Here is a 21,625-nt window from a genome sequence, read left to right on the forward strand (position 1 = left end):
CCACCTAAGGCTGACTCTCCATCACGGTCTTCTTTATTTTATTTCACTCTGCGGCTAATTAAGTCGAACGATGGATCGACTTAGTTTGACAGAAGTTCCTTCTTTAGGCTTGACTCTCTGACGCTGAAGTGAGGAATGCGAAAAATAAAATAAAAAGAAAGAAAGAAAAACAAGTTTTCTGTCAAGTCATTCGAACGAGGAAGACGAAAAACAATGCTCGCGCCAACTGATTCCAGCAAGTCTTGGAAAGTCTTGCTCGTTATCATCTCCGCCGTGACGTCAGGACGTCAGCGTTTTGGGAGTGGATAGTACACTCCCAAAATGACTCTTCGCCAATAGGAGAAAAAAAATGGAATCGTTTTCAGAGATAGTGAAAAATGTACACAATCTGTATTACCGTGTCAATGCCATTTCTCTTCCCTGAGTGAAGCTCACGAACGCTTTCACGGTTAAAAAATTACAATTATGATTTTCCGTGGTCAACTGCTACGTCTCTCATTTCAAAGATCTTGCTCCGTCCTGGAGTTTATGGGCTGGACGAATTTCGTGCGCTATATGCGCTCACTTAACGAACTTATGAGGTATTTATAAAGATGAAATTAGCTTATAAAGACATCAATTATATATTATCATGTACATGAATGATAGAATAAATGTGAGACGTCAGAATATAAAAAAAACTATAAGCGACAAGAAATTTAAAATCTGCATGAACTAGGGAATCTTTCCACTATTTTCCAACTAAATGCGTTCCCTTGCTGATGCTCGAATATTTTCATCTCCGTGCAATGTCAATCTTCCCCACGCACCCTGATGACAAATTCTCCCCATTTGTCTTGTCAGGGAAACCTATAGAACTCTAAAAAAATACAAACATATTTCTACTGTACCAGTAAATATTATTACTCTTTTCTTCACTGTGATGGATAGCTGAGATGACCCTTAAGCGAGACTCCTCTCGGAAACAATTTATCGGCTTTCCCGCACGTCGCGAGTGGTTCGAGCCTCGCGTGCACACGCCGTTCTTGCGATGATCGATAAAGGGTAAAGCGCATTCGTTCTCACACACAAATACTTCCCCTGCAGTGTTTCTTAGAAAAGCCCGCATGTGCCACTAAATATCAAATTATGTATCAAGTTCAGCGAATGATCACCCAAGTATAGCCCGGTTCGTCATTGTTTCGTTCGGCAACGGGTTCTATCCTTGAAAGAGCGTCCAGGATGTACAGCGTTAGCAGGAATCCCTGAAGCTTCCGTGCGTATGCTGACATTGAAGCTATATTTGGCATTTATAATGTAAATGGACATCGACATCTACCCCGCCTCATGCGTGTTGGCGCCTTCCCGCACACGAGGTGGGTGCGTCTACTTGCGGCGTGAATGCAGCTGAATAATATTTCTAAACATCGAGATTGAGAGAGCACTCCGTTGCCCCTCGCGAAGCGTGACGGGGAAATGGCGTCGGTAGGTAAAAGAGCATTATGAAAAATAAGAAAAAAAAGGTTGTGCGCTGAGACGCACGTACAAATTATTGACCATAAATATCACTATGCATAGAAGGGGTTGTCGCTCTAGCACTTTTTTATGGCCTCTTGAGGTACCATACGACCGTGAAAATGGGTCCGTTGTGAAATATTTTCCAAGCGCTGCATTTCCTAGCGCCAAAAAACGTGCTCTCACAGCTAAGCATTGAACAAATAAAGAAGATTCCAAACGGACAATGTGCCTTTCTGGACTTCAAGCATAAAAACAAGAAAAGAAATACACTGGGCTGGGTAAATGTGCTTTTCAGTTACAGTGTTAGATATGGATGAAAAGAAAAGATGATGGTTTCCAGTACGTTTCAATAATTTGCATTTTGTTTCAATATTGTCCGCATATTACACACGCATACTCTATGTAAACCATTTCGCGTATCACAGGAGTCAGGAAACTTTAAACAGGTGCACTCGTAAAACTAAATATCAAAGTCAGAGTGTGACGCGGTATCTACCAGAAAGATTCACAGCCCTACATGATAGTCCTAAATAAAAGAAAAGAAAAGTAAGAAACAGATAAAAAAAACATTCTCCTAATAAACTTAGGATGGGGCAACATAACAACGAAAGAATAATATTTTTGTGGAAGAGATGGTTGCCACAAAACCGTGCGAGTCGGAAGAGCTACATTACTTTAGGCAATACGAAACCTTCGGTTCTCGTTATTCTAAATTTCCCGAGGCGGCTCAACTAAGCAGACGTACAGAACGCGAAACAAGAAACACGAATGCAAGCCAAGGATTCCCGAGATAAACAAAGGGTCCCGCTTTATTCCTCTCGTTCGCAATTTAAAATTCTCAAGTAATACAAGCTGCTCGTTTTACCTGCAATACAAACTTTTTGCTTGAAAGAAAGACAGCGAAGAAGGAACTCCACACAATAATCCGATCGACAGAGATAACATTGACCGCAGTGCCATGTCGAGAGAAGACTTCACAGATTCTACAATAATGTCCAGTAAAAGCCATATTTTGCAAGACTCCATTACCTGTTGGGGTTGTGGTAGTGCATGTGCAACCTATTATGGTACATACTTCTTGATGTGCTTGCATCTACACAAATCCGCGCTGCCAACGTTTAGCCTAACCTCCCTCCTAAGCTTTGCAAGCGCTACTTGAAAGTTTGCTCCTATAGCGCAGCCTGTGCAAGTGTTCTTACACTTCGCTCAAATATGACTCACATAATCTGTGAAGCGTGCCTAAAGCTGTCGATTGCGTCATGAAGTCGGGAGCGAGGACACGGCAAAATTCTCGTCCACAGAATCACTTCGCCCAGTGTCGCCAGTTTACGTGGCCAAACTATCCGTGACTTTTTTCTTTGGAGTGGTGTCGCGCACAGGAGGGTACAGAGGAAGGCGATAGCAGAGGGAAACACGTCCGAAGTAAACGCAGACTTGGCACGCGCAAACAATCGAAACTTCTCACTTACGCTATATATGTATAAAATACGAATACGATCAACTTACAGAAAACACATCAGCCGGTTTATTGGCCAGCGACTCTGTCTTTTCGATAACTCCTTCGTAGCTCTGCCCAACATCCAAACATTTAGTGGATTAACCACAGCCTTCCTTTTCTTCTTGCTTCTTTTTTTGTTCCCCGTTGATGGTGTTTCTGGTTGCTGTGGCCTCCTGTTGTGTTCCGTGGACCACAGCAGGTGGGGCATCAGAATTTTTACTTATAATTTTCGTTTGTGCATTTCTTTTTCTCATAATAGATCGCTAAGGGCGCAGCGAAAGAAACAATGTGACCCTGTAGGAGTTGGTGGAAACGGAGAGGCCACAAAAGAAGTATGAAAAAATAAAACAAAAGAACACCGAGACTTCACATGACTATATCATGAGAGCTGTAGGGAAGACAGAAAATTTGCAGAAAAAGAAAGAACGACAGTAGGAAGAAAAAAAGTGTTCTAAAAGAGCAATAGAAATGATGGAAAGAAGGATCAATGCTGCTACGCCGATAATGGAAAATCGCGATCGCGAGCTCAGCCACTCGATGCCTTCGACCGTGAATTTTGCGTTCGATCTCGGTGAACCAAGCTGGCTGAGTGTAAAAGCAACTTCTTACATATTTTGCTATTTTTCTGTGCTTTTTTTAAAATGTATTTCCTTACAAACGTATCCGGTCGAGTGACTCGCCGGTTCAGTCAGCGCTGTGCACGACGCGTCCGGCGTTATTCTCTCGAAACATTTTCTATATGTCCGCAAATGTTGCCGCCGTTTCGGGTCAAATGCTCGCTCCAGCAGAAAAGCGAAGTTCAGTCCAAATCGATGGCCACCCGCGTCGCGAACGGCGCAAGTCATTTTCGACGTCGTTTTTACTCGGTTGACTCGCCGTCTCCGCCGATCGGTGAGCGAGGAACATGAAATTTCAGCTCAGCTCTCTCTTGCTGCTGCTGCTGCTGCTGCTGCTGCTGCTGCTGGGGGTGGTGGTGGTGGCACAGTCCCGAGGTGTCGACTAAGTTATACTTTATGTCCCACGCTCCGAGATCAGTGGCCGAAACGGACTTGCTGCAATGAAGTTGGCCGATGAACACGACTTTGCTCAATATCCACCGACCTCCCAGATCGTACACGGTTTCGGCGTCTCTTGGGCAGAAAATGATGCGGGACGTATGATTTGCAGTTGAATGATCGATGCTGGGGGTCTCCTGTCGAATTGTACCTCCACGTGTCTGATAAAGAAAAACGACGGCTCGGTCAGGGAGCAGTTTCTAAACTAACGTTATTTTTTTTTCTTTGAATAAGAAAAACGATAAAATACTCCTGGATAAATAGTAACAGAATACACGATCGCGATGAGCGAAATGAGAGCTAATGTGAATTTATAATTTTTACCAGAGGCATTCTGATTGTGGGTGATCATTGTTTAACGCCCCAAAGAAACACATTAGCTGTGAGACACGCCATAGTTGGAGGATAATTATTACCTTTTAGTACCCTGCGATTCACTAACGTCCACTCTAAGCATGTTGATGCATGAGCGTTTATGGCATCCCAGAGTCATAACAACGCGTTCTCCGGACCATTTACCACGTGACCAACGACTGAACGCAATACATCTAAGCCACTGAGCAAGGGCAGTAGGTTTCAGCAGCATTTCCGTATTTACTGCTGTCTACAGAAGAGTACGAAAGTGAAATAAATTGATATCGTAGACAACGAAGCGTGATTTGTATGAATGTATATGCGTGATTTTACCATTTTCTCTGGAGAACTTTAGACTTAGCTAATAGAAGCTATATTTCTCTCTCTGCTGAGCAGCTGCTATGGTACAAAAAAGCTTTAAATATGTTAGCATAAACTAAAAAAAACTTCCAAGTGACCACGCCGCACCCGAGCGACTGTATTGTTATTTTTTTAATCAATATATTTACATTAATGATAAACACAGCATCGTGATTGTGTTCTCTTATTCAGCAATTGTTAATAGACATCCACTACCTCAGAGAGTCATTCATTAAATGTTGCGATGTTATAATACCTTGCTACTGCTTGCACCACCCCTTTACATACTTGATTCCCTTACGATCGTGTTAGAAAGCGCAATAATGTCCTTGCACGGATACATAACGTGCACTGCAATTATGATCAGACCAGCAACGCCTCTGATTACTCAGCCTCAAGGATTGGCCCACCGGGTTTTTTTACGCCAACGTTACCAACAAAGGCCATCAAAAGTAAAAACGAGCTTGACCAGCAACTCTGGGCGATCCAGCAGGCCGAGGAAGCTGCCGGGAGACACGGTTTCTCCGCGGGCTCCTAGGTGGGAGCCCAGCCCAGCAATCTGCCGGAAATCAATAAAGTTCTGTGTAAAGACCGCAACGTGGAAAGGGCGCTATCTCCGTGTGTTTGGTATATCATGTTTGCTATTGAAGGAAAGGAAGCGATCCATGTAACCAGAAGCTTGCACGCGTGAAGAAAGTACGTCATATGCGTAGCTCTCACCTCCCCGCATCGGAGCAATAATGCATAGAACATGCAAGTAATCCATCCCTACAGAATTTCTCGTGGGATAGAAATCAGGCATTATTCACCTATGAACGTTACTTTAAATTGAGGACGGCAATCCAAACTTGTCATTGCGAATTTTCCAGTGTACGCGTCGATTTCAATTTGCGCTTCTGATTAAAAATAAATTCAGTTTTTTTTTTTCAGTGAAGCTTTGGTTCTGTTACATTTGCTTGCAGGTATACATGCGTGGAACCGTAAACAAGTGCTCTGTTATTTTTTACCATCTAGCATCTCCTAATAAAGACTCCCTAGAACTTATCTTCGCTAATTTGGTCGCCATGATTGCAAGCATCAACTAAAATACTGTGCATAGGCGTTTGCTGTGAACTTCATCGCGTACGTGCAACTTTGTTAGTGGCTATTCTTCTTTATTATTTTTCACCAGCCACCAAGAACTAAGCTTCCGACACGCACAGAGGCCTCGTCGTTCTTGACAAAATGTGGTCGCGTTGCGTGCTTTATTTCGCGCGTCCAATCAAGGAAAACGAAAAGGGAGATGGGCCTCGGATTCACGTTTCCACAGCAACCCTCCGTCCCCCTTTGCGTCCACCACGCACCCACCATCACTCCATTTAAATCAGCTTTCACGCTAATTACTACGAGTCGGAAACAAAATGACATCGGTTTAATTGCGGACGGAGCACGCACGCTGCACAGACAAACGACAAACGGGAACAGGAGGGATTATGCGGGAAAGGTTTGGCAAAGAAGAATTTAAAGGACATCGCGAAACTGACGAAACCATGAATAACGGTGCGAGCATGCCTGATGCATCGACTATTCTTCACGGGGAATAAATTGGAGGGGCACCGAGGTGTGTGCTTTATTATCGGTGTCTTTTTTTTCCCTCATCAAAGCAGCAAATACATTAATAGCTACAACGACACGAGACGTCCGCCTTTCTGCGTGCATGAGCAGACAGTCTTCCCTTCCTTATTGCCGGTATCCCTGCTTTTTCCTTCATTCCAATCTGCCTCTCTCTCTCTTTCTCTCTCGCTCCCATCGTATGTCGCCGATTCTCCGCGAAGATGAATTAGGAGCGGCGTTTTACGCGGATGGTAATTGACGCGTTTCGGATCAAGGGCTCCCTCCACCCTCTCCCTCGACCAATTCATCGTATACGGCAGCATCTATAGGCAAGAAGAAGACCCACTGAAAATAAACCGCGATTGTTCGGACGTGAATTACTCTTTATCGCCGATCTCTGCAAAGCACATCTCTGCAAAGCCAGTCGGGATATGATTGATGTACATGCTGTCGTGGGAGTACTATTGAAGAAGGGCAAACAAGATGAAGCCGGTGAATAACAGCAGAAAAAATTAACACTGAAAAAGACACAGTATGGAGAACCAAATCCTGACCTAATTCATTACTTGCCTGTATTCGCCACTAGTATTTGAATATGTTCGCTTAACAAGCTCATAATTAGCTCCTTCTTAAAACAAACCCGCCATTTTTTTTTACCTCTGCACTGCACGCCATCTTTGATGCTATAGTTATTGTGCCGACAAAAATTAACTTTGAGACGTAAGGTGTATCTTGACGAAATTAAGTAATCTCCGTGCTTTTGCGTTTCGGTGCTTCTTCTCCTCTTTAGACAACATGGCTCGACCTGAGTCGTCAGTGGGGTCAGCAACTGATTCAAGGAGAAAAAAAAAAGTATAGCTTAGCAACGCGACGAAATTCTCAAAGTTTGGATCGTAATTTTCTTCTGTGAAAGATTACACTCTTTTTCACACGTATAGCTCGCACAGCTTAATATTAACACTTCGAGGTGACAAATTCAGGATACCCGGGCGCATCTTCCCCTGCACCTTCCCGAACTAACCCGCAGGCGCTTCCAATTACCGAAATGCACCAGCGAAATGAGTTCCCTGTACATTAGCTTGCATACATTAGCCGGTGCCTAGATAATCAGATCCGATCCTAAGCCTCCGCTTATTCCCAGCTCGTGAGGCGACGCTGGAGCACCGCTACAGGCGAACCGCGGCCTTCAAGACCAGCTAACTGCTAATCTCGCGTTTCAGGCGTTGAGCTAATTTCTTCTTGGACGTCGCAGTGATTATCTGCGCTCCGGTGAACTCCGTGCTCAAGTGATTAAACATGACGACTCAGGACGAAGTGATCGCAAACTTTATTTTCAAGAGTAGCATCTCGTTAGAGATAGGATAAGGCTAATGACCGCGCTCAATTTATATCGTAGCGATGAACGCAGTAATGAAGGCAAAATTTGAGGAATCACAGTGCTACCTTTCCAAGAGAAAACGAAACGCTAGAAAGCTGCGATGGTTGACTAGAGCAACTGATATCTGGTAGATTAGGACAACCAACATTGAACTTCGTTAGGAACGCGAATAGACCGATCTCACTGCGCCTACTGCACATGCGCGTTCTCGGGAGATATTCGAACACGACGTAAAAGCCTTGCGCGATGGTTATCCACTTCGCTTCTTCAGGAACTAGAGTTTTCTGGAAGCAGCGGCGAAAATACCGCAAGACTGCGTACTCAGTGGCTAAACCTTCACCAAAGAAAAGGGACTGGAGGCGTGAAAAGGTTTCTTTTCTCGATGCGAACGGCGAGTCCTTGACAGCTTGCACTTTTAAACACACAGAAGCTATCTGAAATGTTGTTACGCATTTTTTTGTTCGCGGTTGACAACATGCTAGGGCGCATATGCATTCTTTCCAAAGGCACTGCGCATTATTCGAGCTTGACATTACCAAATTGAGCCACCTTGCCTGTAGAAAAGGAAGAGCTGAATGCTGATACATTTTCACTTCGGCAGCGCTTTGACCGAGGAAGAAAGTCACAGTTTCGCCCGCAAGGCGAAGCATAAATTGCGATAGCAAATTAGTAGAGAGCTATACAGAGTAATGATAGTAGTTTTAGCGGCTGTATAAACTTGGACACATTCGCTTACTAACTGAATTAACAAGCATGGTGTCAGCGCGCACAAGCAAACACTCGAGCATCCCACTCGACGACCACAGACAACCGCTGTCAAAACGCTGGCGTGAGCAAGCGCAGCTGCAGCAGCGAGCGAAGGTTCGTGGGGTCTATCGCTTCAACGGAAACTGAGCGGCGAAAGCACAGCGCACACAAAGCTATGAGCCGTCTGCAAAGCACTATCAAGATACGGTGGGGGCGACCGCCGCAGCGAGCAGAGTAGAAGCTCCCCCTCCCTCCCGCGCTGCCTTCCCGCTTTCCTCCTTTCGTGTGCGAAACTGAGTCACCTAGTTCCCCTTGCGCCGTTGGTGCCGCCGCACAACGTCGCCCCCCTCCCTTCCTCCCCCCCCCCCCCGCCTTTCAAGCGACGGTCGCGTTTGCTCTCCGCCGTGCGTTCGCTCTCCGTGAAAGCGCGCGTCCCTCGCACGCTTCCACTCGCACATACAGCATACGGCACGCGGCGACGATTTTATCACCCTTGGACTTTATACGGAACCTCACGGCAACGACGATGACGACGGCAGAAATCCGCTTGAAGTGTCCATATAATTGCTATCGCAATAATAATCTGTATTCGCATTCCAATACGATGTGTCTGCGGTCGTTGAAATGTTAAGGACGATTATTTACATGAAGGAACATGATTTTACAATGGTATTTGTCACAGACGCTACGCGGCTCTTGAAGGGGGTACGCTTTATGACATATTAATTCGACTGCTTGTTTCCGAGCGTTCTCGCAGTTGTGTGAAACTACAAAGCTGTATTACACTATTTTTGTTTCAACGTGCTTGTTGTCGCGATGAGGTTTAGTCAATCTGTTGGAGGAATGTTTAGCTCAGGGCCAACTCTGGTTTCCCTATTGAAATGCATGTACGACGCAAAAATACGGATGTGAGACATCCGCGAGACCAATTTAAATAAAAGCTGTTGCACTAGAAATCTTAATTCTAGGAAAGCAAAATCTCTTGTGCGGTAGCAAACTTTTAACAGAAGTTGCCAAATATAGACGTTTATAAAACATAGAAGCACAAAGTTTACCAACTCACAACTCTGCACCAAAAACAGATATCGCATTAATTTCAACGGAATCTGTTATGACATCTCATGGGAACAAATCTGATATATGAATCTACAGCTTGCATGAAGTTTTTAGAATGGTTTCAAGGATTTTGCAAAAGTGTTATTCACACATTAGTGGTATATTCAAAAGTTGTCTATATAACATCAATTTTGTTCGCTGTATATGTGTCAAGTGCAGTTTATTAAATTTCGACATCATTTTTCTTATTGTTGGGTTACGGAATGATAAACAAGATAGTCTGATATTCCTTTATTGTAATGTTCAAAGCTTGTTTTACAAAAAATTCTGACAAATTGAAAATTAGCTTCCTAGAGTAATTAGATTTTAAGCTTCTCCTTTAAATGCAACAATTTTCATAAAAATTGTTGCAGTTATTGCCGAGAAAAAATGATTTCAGTATTTTCATCCTCTTTTGATAGGACCCCCCGAGCTGAATATTCTCGGAAATGACCAGTCGAATGTGCGATTTCTAGAAATGCCAGAAATATATGCGCGTGACGACCATGGGATTATTGTTTATGCTTTATTCTGTGTCTTTCTTTCGGGGCCGAAAACGTAGAAATGTACAATCGAACCAATAGCTTTTTTTCGCTAACATACGAGCACGGATTAAAATTGTAAATTATTCGTTGCCTCATAGCGGTTGCGATTTGCTTGTGCTGCTAGACGTGCTCGCTAATATGCACCGTTGGTCAAAGCACTGCCTATTAACAACTACAGGAGTTCAAGAAAACAACCTTACCTAGTCATTAAGGCCATTTGGTATTTTTTTACGGTAGCAGATGTGGCTAGCGCTATCGAGCAGCAAATGACTGCAGGAAGCCGGACCGAGCAACACCTTTTCGATTTTGAATACAACGGCCAAGACCGGCCATGTGAGCAAGACTTAAGATTGAACAATGTCGTATATTGAATGCAGGAATTTATCAGCCACTGCTGCATTTTGCCATCGCCTCTCTCACTTAATGATATTGCTAGTACTTCACGGCACGCTGCTCATTCAGAATTATGGAATATAAAATTATGACACAAATTTAGACAGAACAGAGCGAGATGCACAAGACAATTGTAGAGACTCATCCAGACACTCATACAGAGCAGCAAGCATACCACTGAAACCACTCTTGCTGGTCCTGTTTTTTGCTTCACATATTTTCGCGTCTTTCGCAGCATAATCCCCTCCGCACTGGCAAAAATGTCTCAGTGCCACGTTTCAAGCGTTGTTACATTCCGCTAAATGTAACACCACCATTCTCCAAAAAAATCACCATTCTTTCAATAAATCAAATAAACCGACAAAACAATTATCTCTCACCTGTCTTTCTGCGCGGCTCATTTAAGGGTCCTTAGCCTTGCATAATCTCTGAGGGCAGCTGTCGTCTTTTTGCAAGTGAAAAACTTACATGTATTTTTTCCCTTGGTATTTTGTTGCAGCACAAGCCCGGCAACAGTTTATTCCTTCGCTGTTCCTTCATAATTCTCCGATGAAAAGACGTTCAAAGCGCTCAAAAAGGCTCGGTGCATTCCGCATTTCGTACGCTCTCCGTGCGACAACGCCTAGCCGTAGTAATACCTTTCTATCACTACCAGCGTGCACCACTGAAGCGGTGAGTTAGAACTCATGATTAAATCTGTCTGTCTAACGTCTAAGGAAGCCAAAGAGCCGGCAGTCTACGTCAGTGGTAATAGTTGGTAATGATCTATACTGACACACCCCCACCTATAACAGGAACGAACAAAAGAAAACACAGAACACGTACTACTTTTAACAGCGAAGCTGTTTAAGCCAGCCGTAATTAGTGGTTCGTATCAAGAAACTATGAATGAATAAAAGAAAATAAACTTTCTTGCCGAGGCGCGATACGAACCCGCGTACCCCCGGTCCCAAGGCGAGCGTCGTAACCACTAGGCTATACAGCCACTTTTCTTTCTGAACATGGTATTTATTACAATGAATGAAATGTTGTATGTACAGGAACTATTTACAATAATATGAGCACCAGGTGGACATAAGTGATCAAACGTCAACGAGCAGTCCATATGAAGATACAGCCACGCTTGCAGAAAATGCATTTATGCGAACCATATGATTGCGTTAGAGCATCATCGTCTTCGTCCACAGCTGGCGCGTTTGCACGCTCGTGCTCTGCGAGGTGAAGAGGTTTTGCGCGCTCTGAGAGCGATAGAGACAGAGAGACGCATTCATGGAGCGGGTCTGCTGGAACGCGTTGTGGGCATTGGAGCGCTGGGTCGGGGTTGCAAGTGGCGCTAAGCAACGCGCAGTGACGGCCGTAAGTCTGAGACGCGCGAACAGAAATTATCATCATCATGAGCGCGCACTTCCGGAAAATGCTGGGCTACGATCCCCCAGCTTCGCTGTTTCAAGCGTTGCGCGGCCGAGTGCAAGGTTAACCGTTGTTTTCTTTGTTGAATGTGTTATCTTTGCTCGTCCCTGTTGTAAGTGTGGATAGTGAACTTCGTACCCACATAATCCAAGAACTTAAAAGAGAGGGAGAGAGATCAGGTTTGCCAAAAGTGAACTATTCCATGACCGCTTTGCGAAGAGTGAAAGAATATTCTTCTGCGAAGTAGACGAACACCCGAAAACGCTGCTGTCTTCCAAGAGAGAGAGGAAAAGGGTGAATGAAATGGAAGGGAGGCTAACCAGGACTCAGACAGCTTGGTTACCCAGCACTTAGGGAAGGGAAAGATTAAAAGAAGTAGAGGAAGTCCAATGTTGATATCGCCAACCAAGTAGCACTTTTCTGCTCTATGATAGACTGTCACTCAGTCCCATAGCCTGCAGAAACAGCAGCACTGCTTTTGTGCCCCTTTGCAACTGCTATATGCGATACAATAGTCACAAGACCTTGTTCAAGTTCGAGATTTTCCGCCTAGCTTGACTTCAGCTGTGCAGAGGTCATGTTTTTTTTTTTTTTTTGAAAGTGCACTACAAGTGTTCTGTAGTGTCTTCGACGCCCCAAGCATTGTACTAGGCGCATTTGGACATTTCAATAAATAAAGTCGCAGTTTCACCAGAAAAACGAAGCATCGATTGCGATAGCAAATTAATACACAGCTATACAAAGTAAGAATAGTAGTTTTATCAGCCGTGTAAAGTTGCAAACATTCGCTTACTAAATAAATTGCCAAGCACGGTGTCAGCGCGCACGGGCAAAAATGAACACATCCCACACGATGAGCACGTACAAAAACGCTGGCGGAAGGAAGCGCGGCTGCAGCAGCGAGCGAAGTGACCTTTGTGCTGCGTATCGCTTCCACGCGAACTGAGCGGCGAGAATGCAGCACGCACAAAGGTATGATCCGTCGAAGCGCCTAGACTCTGCCCTCAACGCATATCGTTTTCAAGATATGGGGGCCGCAGCACGCAGTTGCAGCGGTAGTACAACGTCTGCTTCTCAAGAACGGCCTGAACGACATGCCCATGTCTACAGTTTTTTTCCGTGGTTCAGTTCATCGTTCTGCAGAAACTCATGAATATTCAATTTCGCTGTCTGCACCGTCTATAATTTGTGGACAATCGACTTTCGCCCCACGTTGCCGCTTCAGGACTCGGGATTCCATACACGTCCACATAAACCGGCTGAGTGCAGACTATCTGCGCACTTGTTTCAACTGCCACCGTATCGGTCACGTAGCCGGCTGATGTAACAAATGCTGGTCATTGCCGTTAAGAACCCAGTACGCCACTTCTAGGCCGCACCGGCACCAGCTACCACCGCTTTTGAGCCTTACAACTTAGACGCCACCACGACGCCATACAGCCGCTAGATATCACCGCCAGCACGCCTCCCGTCGTCTCCTCTCACTAAACGACGACACCTGACCTCGCCAATCCACCTTGGACAAGAAACCTACTTCCATGTTCGAAATAATTTAGCAGAGATTGTGCAGCCTTAATACGCTCGCCTTTGCAGTGCCTGCGTTATGTGAAGTAGCTACAACGAGCTGCACAGTATTCTAAGCGCTGTTGTGGCGACTTCGCAGACAGAGCAAACCAACGTGGAAGAAAGCGTCGCACTCTTTTCTCGCCATGACGTAAAAGAACGTGTACCCATTGCTCGTGACTTCCCCTGCCCATCGATACTAAGTCGCCTGGAAAGGCACAAAACAGCTGCGAGAAAAAGAAAAGCTCAGAAGCAATTGACAACGACGTTCTTTTCCCTGGTGGCCCGGCGGCCGTATAGCACAGAAAAAGAACAGAGCCCCGATGCGCCCACGCCATATCCAGTCCGGAAGATATGATGGTGCCTCTCTAGGCCGGGACAGCCGGAACCTTGGTGGCGATTCTGTTCATGAGGAGCAATCATCCTCTTGATTTCTGAGACCGATGGCCTGATGAGCAACGAACTCGACAGGGAAAGAACTGGTCAGAGAACATTTAACAATGACATCGTAGGCAAATAAACGAAGCGAAAATGCAAGAATCATACTTATGTACACAGAAGTCTCGTATGTGTAGAAGGCGTAGAAGGCTCCAGCGGCGCTGGCGACGAGGTGGAAGTAACAAAACCGGCCGCCCCCCAGAGAGGCAGGGGCAGCGCGATGGAGCGTAGCAGACTGACGGGCAGACGCCGTGACCCCTGCACGATTTATCGCGACCTCGACTTGTAGGCCGTTTGTCGCGTGCCATGGCGATTTACTCGCCTATCCCGCGAGTTGCGTGGCGGGTGGTCACGCCGATACTCAACACTCTCCGCCACCTCCATTCCCATACTATCATTCTGCAGATGCGGTGGACGGCCGTCGAATAAATAACAAACGGCGGCTGCGTTATATCTCGCTATTCAGGACTTGTGGGGGCTCTGTGTTACCTGGATCAAGGGAGAACTTACGCGTACGTGCTATCACTAAACCGTATATGCCAGCTGGTCGCTGAAAGTGAACGACCAGCTGGCATTTACATGAAGTTCTGAATTACTGTGAATGCTGCATTTTGTGTGTATGACAGTTGGCATAATGTTTTTCGAAGGATTTCGCAATGATAAACCACACAATATGTGGCCATTCAGAAAGAATTTCATTGAATAGCAGAAGTATCTGAACAAAGGGACTCCGTAGCACTGAAACAAATGAATAGCTTCCTAAACGAGAAGAGAGTAATATAATGTTTAAGGAACTTGAAGCTGCCGAGGCCTTCTTTCTTAGCCTCACACGAGCACTGTGCTTTCTACAGCGAACCAAAATTTCCGAGCCACAGGAAATGCACTTATCGTTTCCCTCAGTTAGCTTAACACACTTTGGTTTCGACACGACAATACATATAGTGGCTTTATCCGTGAACTCCACCAAGAAGGTTTCGAGCTTCGTGCAATAAGTCGAGCAGATAGTTTTAATCACTACACCACGGCGGTCTTGGTCAAGTGAATAGATAAGATTCACCTGACATATCGTACCCTAACAGTAATTAAATAAATTTAGGGGTGTTACGCGCCAAAAGCTTGATAAGAAAGTAAGGCACGTTGTATTCAGGAACTCAGGATTAATTTTGCCCACCTGGGGTGCTTTACCGAGCATTCAATGCAGGGCACACGAGCGTTTGTGAATCTTGCCGCCATCGAAATACGGCCGCCTCTCACCGGGAATCGAACCCGTGACCTCGTCCTTAGTAGCTCAACACCACAGGCCGCTAAGCAACATGGCGGATGGCCTCCCACTTTTTAAATGGTCCAGAATGAGCGAAATACCACAGCGTCGAGGAATGATCACTATTTACCATGCGAAGCCCATACCGGCGCCTCTTCGCAGAAGGCTGGACAACCGCGCGTGCATTCGGTTTGCTGCTAGGAAATGAATCACAATGTGGAGGATAATGGGCACCACCGCTGCATCCAGGGATGCAAGCGCTATGGTCCACACCACGTGCTCAAAAATATAGGGCAGGTGAAGCCGGAACCGGTGTCCGCAGTGGCGGCTCCCTTTGACGCACGTGCAAGAGGCGTTTTGTTTCGGCAAACGCGATGCAGCAACTGCGCTGAGTGCGCGCAGTAACGTACAAAGCGCAGTAAAGCCTAGAGCATTAAACGTAATCCGTAATTAGACAGCGTTGGCGAGAGTTTCCAGGACATCATAAGGTTGCACTACTGTTTGCTAGCAGATATCCAGCAGAACTTGGTACATGCGGTTTTACTCAAGATTGAGTGGGAGTCTCTAAGCGTATCAACGGGTCAGAGGCATGCATCTTAACTCTGGTTCTCAGTAATTTCATTGGCAGACGAAAGAGTCGCTGCAATTATTTTTTTTTCGTCTCTCAAGCATGGTGGGTAATAGCGATGAAACTCGGCCCAGCTTCCACATCTATACTGCAGTACCTTTAAAAAAGTTCAGCCAATGGCTGCTCGTATCACTGGGGGAAATTATCCTGTTCATTGCAACCGGCGATAGGTGTTTGTACTGTTTTTTCATGGCAGTGCTGGAAGAGCCGGCAGAGGCCAGAAGGCTTGTCTTGTATTTTCTTCTGTCAGTCTTTTGTCAAATCTTCGCAGCGTACTCAGCCATGAATTCACACCAACTAGCCTCTGTCGCAGCTTTAATGACTTGTGGATGCTTGTGTCAATTCGTTCGTGTCATTTCATACTTTTCGTGCATCACCAGTTCATTCTATTTTTGGTTCTCTTTCTCTATAAGTAAAAGGACAAAAAGACATCATGATGTAATTGTCGCTGTTTGTTTGAAGTGCTCAAGGTTCTGAACATTTCGTGCTTAGTATTCACCTGCTTTTAACACCACATATCAAGCTGTAGCAGGAATACGTTGTAATTTCTGTACATCCTCCCTTTCAAACAAGAAGCTGTGCTCTTCAGGAGGCAAGCAACACAAATGAACAACAAAACTGAGATTGAGCGTATCAAATGCTTTGTGCAGGCAACGGTAGTGCAATCGACAAGTATGGTTTCCTGTTGTCACAAAACTGGCTCCATCAGGTGCAGACATGTCTCACACAAGACTGCTACCCTGTTGTAAGTCAAATAGTAAGAGCTATGTGTGCCCCAGTCTTTGCAATGTAGGCACCGCAGATACCTGCTGAGTGTGTGGGTATCCATTACGGGCTGAATGTTTGGGTAGTTCATTATGTGAGAAGATCAGATCACGGTTGTGTTTCTTGCATTGTGTTGGCTCGTGACCTAGGAGAAGGAACAACGCCGTAAGAGTCGGTTTTGTGCAAAACCATTTAATGCCATCCAGATGATAAATGTCTCGTGAAAGTTCTGCGCATACAAATGCCCGCTGCTGATTAAAATTGTGTCTCACAGGTCCTTAATTACCAATGAAGCATTGTAAAATAACACAGGCTTGCGACATTTTTGTGTATTATAAGGTAGTAACGCACAATGGTACGTTAGCTGGATGTTGTCAAGAATATATATCCTCTGGGATCGTACCGAAGAAGCCCTGTTGCCATCTCGGACACCACGCCTACACCACATATGTGAGCACACGGAAACATACGCGACAGCTAGGAACGCACTACATCTACGTCTATTCGACAAGCTCAGGAAATTTAACAGGAAGCATAATACACTGATCCACATAAGCATTGAAAAACAAACATCTAAATGACTCGACGCTTACGTAATTAAAAAATAAACCTTTTCAACACCATCCAACACCTCTGATTGGACAAGAATGGCGTCACTATATCTTTTTTATTTGAGTCATTCGTTTGGTCGCACCGCGTAAATTTCTCACGTCTTTGAAAAAAAATACTTTCAGTGTTTGTATTCGTCTTGTCTTATGCATTCACGTAAGTAAATATGACGTGTGTTCAAAACAGTCTCTTCGGCAAGCTGTGTTATGCTGCGTTTGAAATGACAACCGAACACTGATACTTGTAGACATCATTATTTCACCCGCAAAAATTTTTACACAGAGATTCACATAGTGGCGCGTTCGCTCTGGATCTGCGAATATTCGTTAAGCTACAAGCAAAAATGAGAACTTGCGTAAACTCTATCAGACTGCATTGCTACTGAAGAGCGTGTTTCATTCGTACGCGTCCTCCTGTGGACATGATGGCTTTTATGCCGAGCAGTTTCAAACATAAAGCAATTTAGTCGCAACGAAATTGCACTTCGTGGAATCCACTCTGTTCCACTCTTCTGTCTCTGTCCCAAGAGCGGTAGCGGCAATATGTTGAATAGTAAAAGAACTTAAAAAGAATATATGTTTGTTTTAATCTTTTTGAGTAAAAAACAGCAGACTAAGACATTGCAGCACTTATCGGTGTCCCGCAGAGAATGAAATTCCAAGCGATGAACTGCAATGAACGTACAGAGAGATTTTCTCCCTACTGCTGTGCATTTGCCTGAAAGTCGACCGTGAAATTTGCAGGGAGCTAAAAATGACGGTACCTTTACTTCCAGTTTCAATTTCCGTTGAGAGAAAGTGGCGAATTCTGTTTCGCAAAGGCCGTCCCGAAGTCACGGCGTCGGCATACACATAAAAAAAGAAAACAATGTGAAAGTAGTTTTTCTTAACAGAAATGAGAATTGGTTTGCGTTCGTTCACAAACGGCCACAATTGCAGGTACCTCAAAATCCAGCTTTGGTTTAGCAGCGATACAGAATTTAATAGCTCGAAATCGGGTTTGCTCAGTGCGTCCGATCTTTTCTTTCGTTAAGGTCGGCCCTAACGGAGCAAACTTTCAAGGCGAATTGCACGAAATGTCAAAGAAACCTAGCGAGCCACAGCGCCGTGTGTTCGTTGTACCCCACTTCATGTGATGATCGAGTGGTGAAACTGCTGAGCCGTTGTCATTGTGGCTAGAGGTAAAGCAGAGCTTGCAATTGTTGAAAGTGAACCGAATAGACGTTGGAACAGTTATGATGCAAACAAGAAAGAAAATGTGTTCGTAGATTATTGCACGCAATTGTTTCCTCTGTTAAGTGTTGGTTGTCAAGTCTACTGTGTTCGTCCTAGCGCACGAGGCACAGGTCACGGGGTCAAATGGGCCGATTAGCCTGTGGCCTGTGGATTAGCTGCAGGAGCGACGCAGCCGTAAGACATGACAGCTCTGCTAGCTGGCTGGATTGTGACTGTTTACGATGCCTTTCCCCCTTGTTCTCTGGTTTTTTATTAAGTAATAAGTAAGTCACTCGACGATTTGCTGAACCACTCTCTTGCTCTTCCTTATTAGCGCAGGGCATCGGTTACCAGACGGGCTCACATGGCAAGTTCTGTATTGCGCGTTCACATTGTCGGGCGACTGCACACAGTAAACTGAATCATCCCTGCGTAATTAAATAACTCATTTAACTAATTAAATTAATTAAATTTCTTTTCGCAGGCCGTTTGGTTTGTCAAGAAATAAATTTTAGGCCACTGAACGGCTATCGATACAACAGAACATATATAAAAAAAGAAAAACACGCAGCTAATAAAAACCTCCCAGATCCAACGCAATATTCAAATTTCAATGATGCGAACCTTGTTGGAGTTAGTGAGGTAGCTGCAGTAGGGCAAATGACTCGACTGCAGTCTTCTCACGTGTCTTCATCTCGTCACCTGCAGAGGCTTTTATTTTTATTAATTTATGCCTCAGAATAACAAATGTCTATGTATGGTGACGTACGGTGCTTGCAGAGGCAATAATGTAGATTCTGTACACGCGGAGAAGTACGACACATATGTAACACATCTTAGGCTGCATATGACTTGGGTCACAGTGCAACGTCCATTCTTGGACAATGGTTAAGAATAGACGAATGTCAAGTGATCTAAGTTGTCTACTCGGCAAGACACCAGCAACCACAGACCTTTGAACCAAGCTATCTACATATATACATATAAACATATCCAGCGATGAAGCGATGATGAACGTTCAATTTAACAAGCATTACCTTCTGGCCTTGTTGGTGCGACATCTTCGATCTACTGCTTTAGCGCCGGAAACTTTTTCACACGGACACAGGAAGGAACACACACAAGCGCTAACTGTCAACAGAAACATTCAGTTGAAAGGTAGCGCTTGTGTGTGTCCCTTCCCATGTCCGTGTGAAATAATTTTCGCGCTAAAAAACTACATCAAAGAAAGCTAAATCTCGGGGAAAAGGATGCGAAAGCTTCGATGTAAAATTAATCATGGTCAGCTCACAGTAAAGCCCAACAGTGTGGATTTACATTCACTCTAATGCACAAGGTTGCTCTCTTCCCCACTCTTGCCCCTTCCCCCCCCCCCCCCCCGCCCTTTCTCATTTTACCTAGCCATTTACTGCGCCATGCGTCGTTACCGCCAACCCTCGCTGTAGATAGAAACTGTTTATGCGGTCTATTATGATTAGTTGTTCCTCGAACTTAAACAACGGGGTATGACCACAGCTTGGGATAGTTCGTAATATAACTTTTCAAAATAATGCATGCCATTTCTGACTTGGCCTCTTTAAAAAAACAAAAAACAAAGCTACATAATAAGAAGCCAGACCATACTGTGAACACGCCGTTCATTTTCGCTTCCTACTGGAACAGCAAAACAGTGGTGTAGTACCATATGCACAGTAATGTCAATCCCTAAGACGCCAGACAATAACTTTTCCAAAGCAACAAAAAGCAGGATCTGATCAGTAGGCAATATGTAGCTGCAGGTGCATATTTTATTTCTTACATTCCAGAAAATTTGGAACGGTCGGTTTATTTGGCACTCAAATGTGGAACGGTCGGACCGTTTCTTCTTCATACTTTCTCACAACAGCATTCAAACCATATCGACAAAGGTGGCGATGCTCTGCTCTTGTTGAACCGCAACCAATATTAGAAAGTGTTTTGTGTTCCACAAGCCATTCCGCAGAAGGAAAATATATGTGTCCGATATACATTCATCGCAATTATATCACTGTCGAAGCCCTTAAGCCAGCAGTCAAGTATACGATATAATCGTTCACTGCACAATAATTTTGTGCGTTCTCATGAACTCTGCATCAGAGGACGTCACCACCAGCGCCATTGCGCGCGTGCATGTCTGCGGTAAACGGCAGTGAAAATGAAAGAGGGCTGAAACTATTTTCTTTTATATAAGGTCCCATCATGAAAGAATAAATAAAAGCCTTAATTTCTCGCGCGAGGGCACGGCACATTTTTCCCCCTTTACTCGCAAAGAGCCAGCGGCAACTAATCGGATTAGAGCTACACGATGAGGGCTGCTCTCCATGAAGCACGCTCCCTTGCTGCCGTCCCCAAAGTTCCTGTTCCTTTCACGTCCAAGGATAAACAGGAGGCTGGGTGGCGCGAAATACGCTTGGCTGGTAGGAGAGGTTTCATGATCGTCTGGTAAGAAAACAGAAAAAAAAAAACACCGTCGTGTTTAGAGCGCAGAGGGCAATCACTAAAGGCCACTGACCACAAGCGGCTCCTCAGCGCCTTTGCTTCTTTCACATAGGACGTCGTGTTGTAATCCGTGATGCAGTCTCAGCGCAGTTGATGCCTGAATACGGAGAATATTTACTTCTATTTCCATTTACAAAGATATTCTTGAAGACACTCGAGCCTTCTGGTGCGCAACCGGCACCCTGCAGTGCCCTCTTTCTTCACAGCCCTCCGAGCCAGCTAGCTGGCAACGTAAGGGGAACATTTTACTCATTGCTGCCATGAAGTTTTTGCAGCATCAAAGAAATGGGCTTGAGTAGTATGTGAAATGTCATCAGCGTTATCACTGTTTTATCTGAATATATTTGCTTTGTGTTGCAAAAGTTATTTGGTGTATTTTTATTGTATTATATTATATGGTCTATTGTAGGTAATAAAGCCTTTTCTATTACAAATGGAATCACTGGGCAGACAAGGTGAAGGGTCCACGACTCCACGCGAAATAGGAGCGGCTGACGGACAGCTCGCTCAACCTGCGCTCTAAGAGTGGAGGAGCTCTCGCTTCAGGCTTTTGACAACTAAGCTGGCGCTCGTGTCGTTGTGTTCGTCTTGGAGCGGCACCCTGCTACAGACGGTAGTGTCATATAACATAATAAACCCGTGTGCAAATAAAGGAAGGCCAATTTCATGCCGCCCCCATATGTTTACGGCTAATTAACTTAAAAC

Source organism: Dermacentor silvarum, chromosome 6, assembly GCF_013339745.2.
Source record: "Dermacentor silvarum isolate Dsil-2018 chromosome 6, BIME_Dsil_1.4, whole genome shotgun sequence".
NCBI lineage: Eukaryota > Metazoa > Arthropoda > Arachnida > Ixodida > Ixodidae > Dermacentor > Dermacentor silvarum.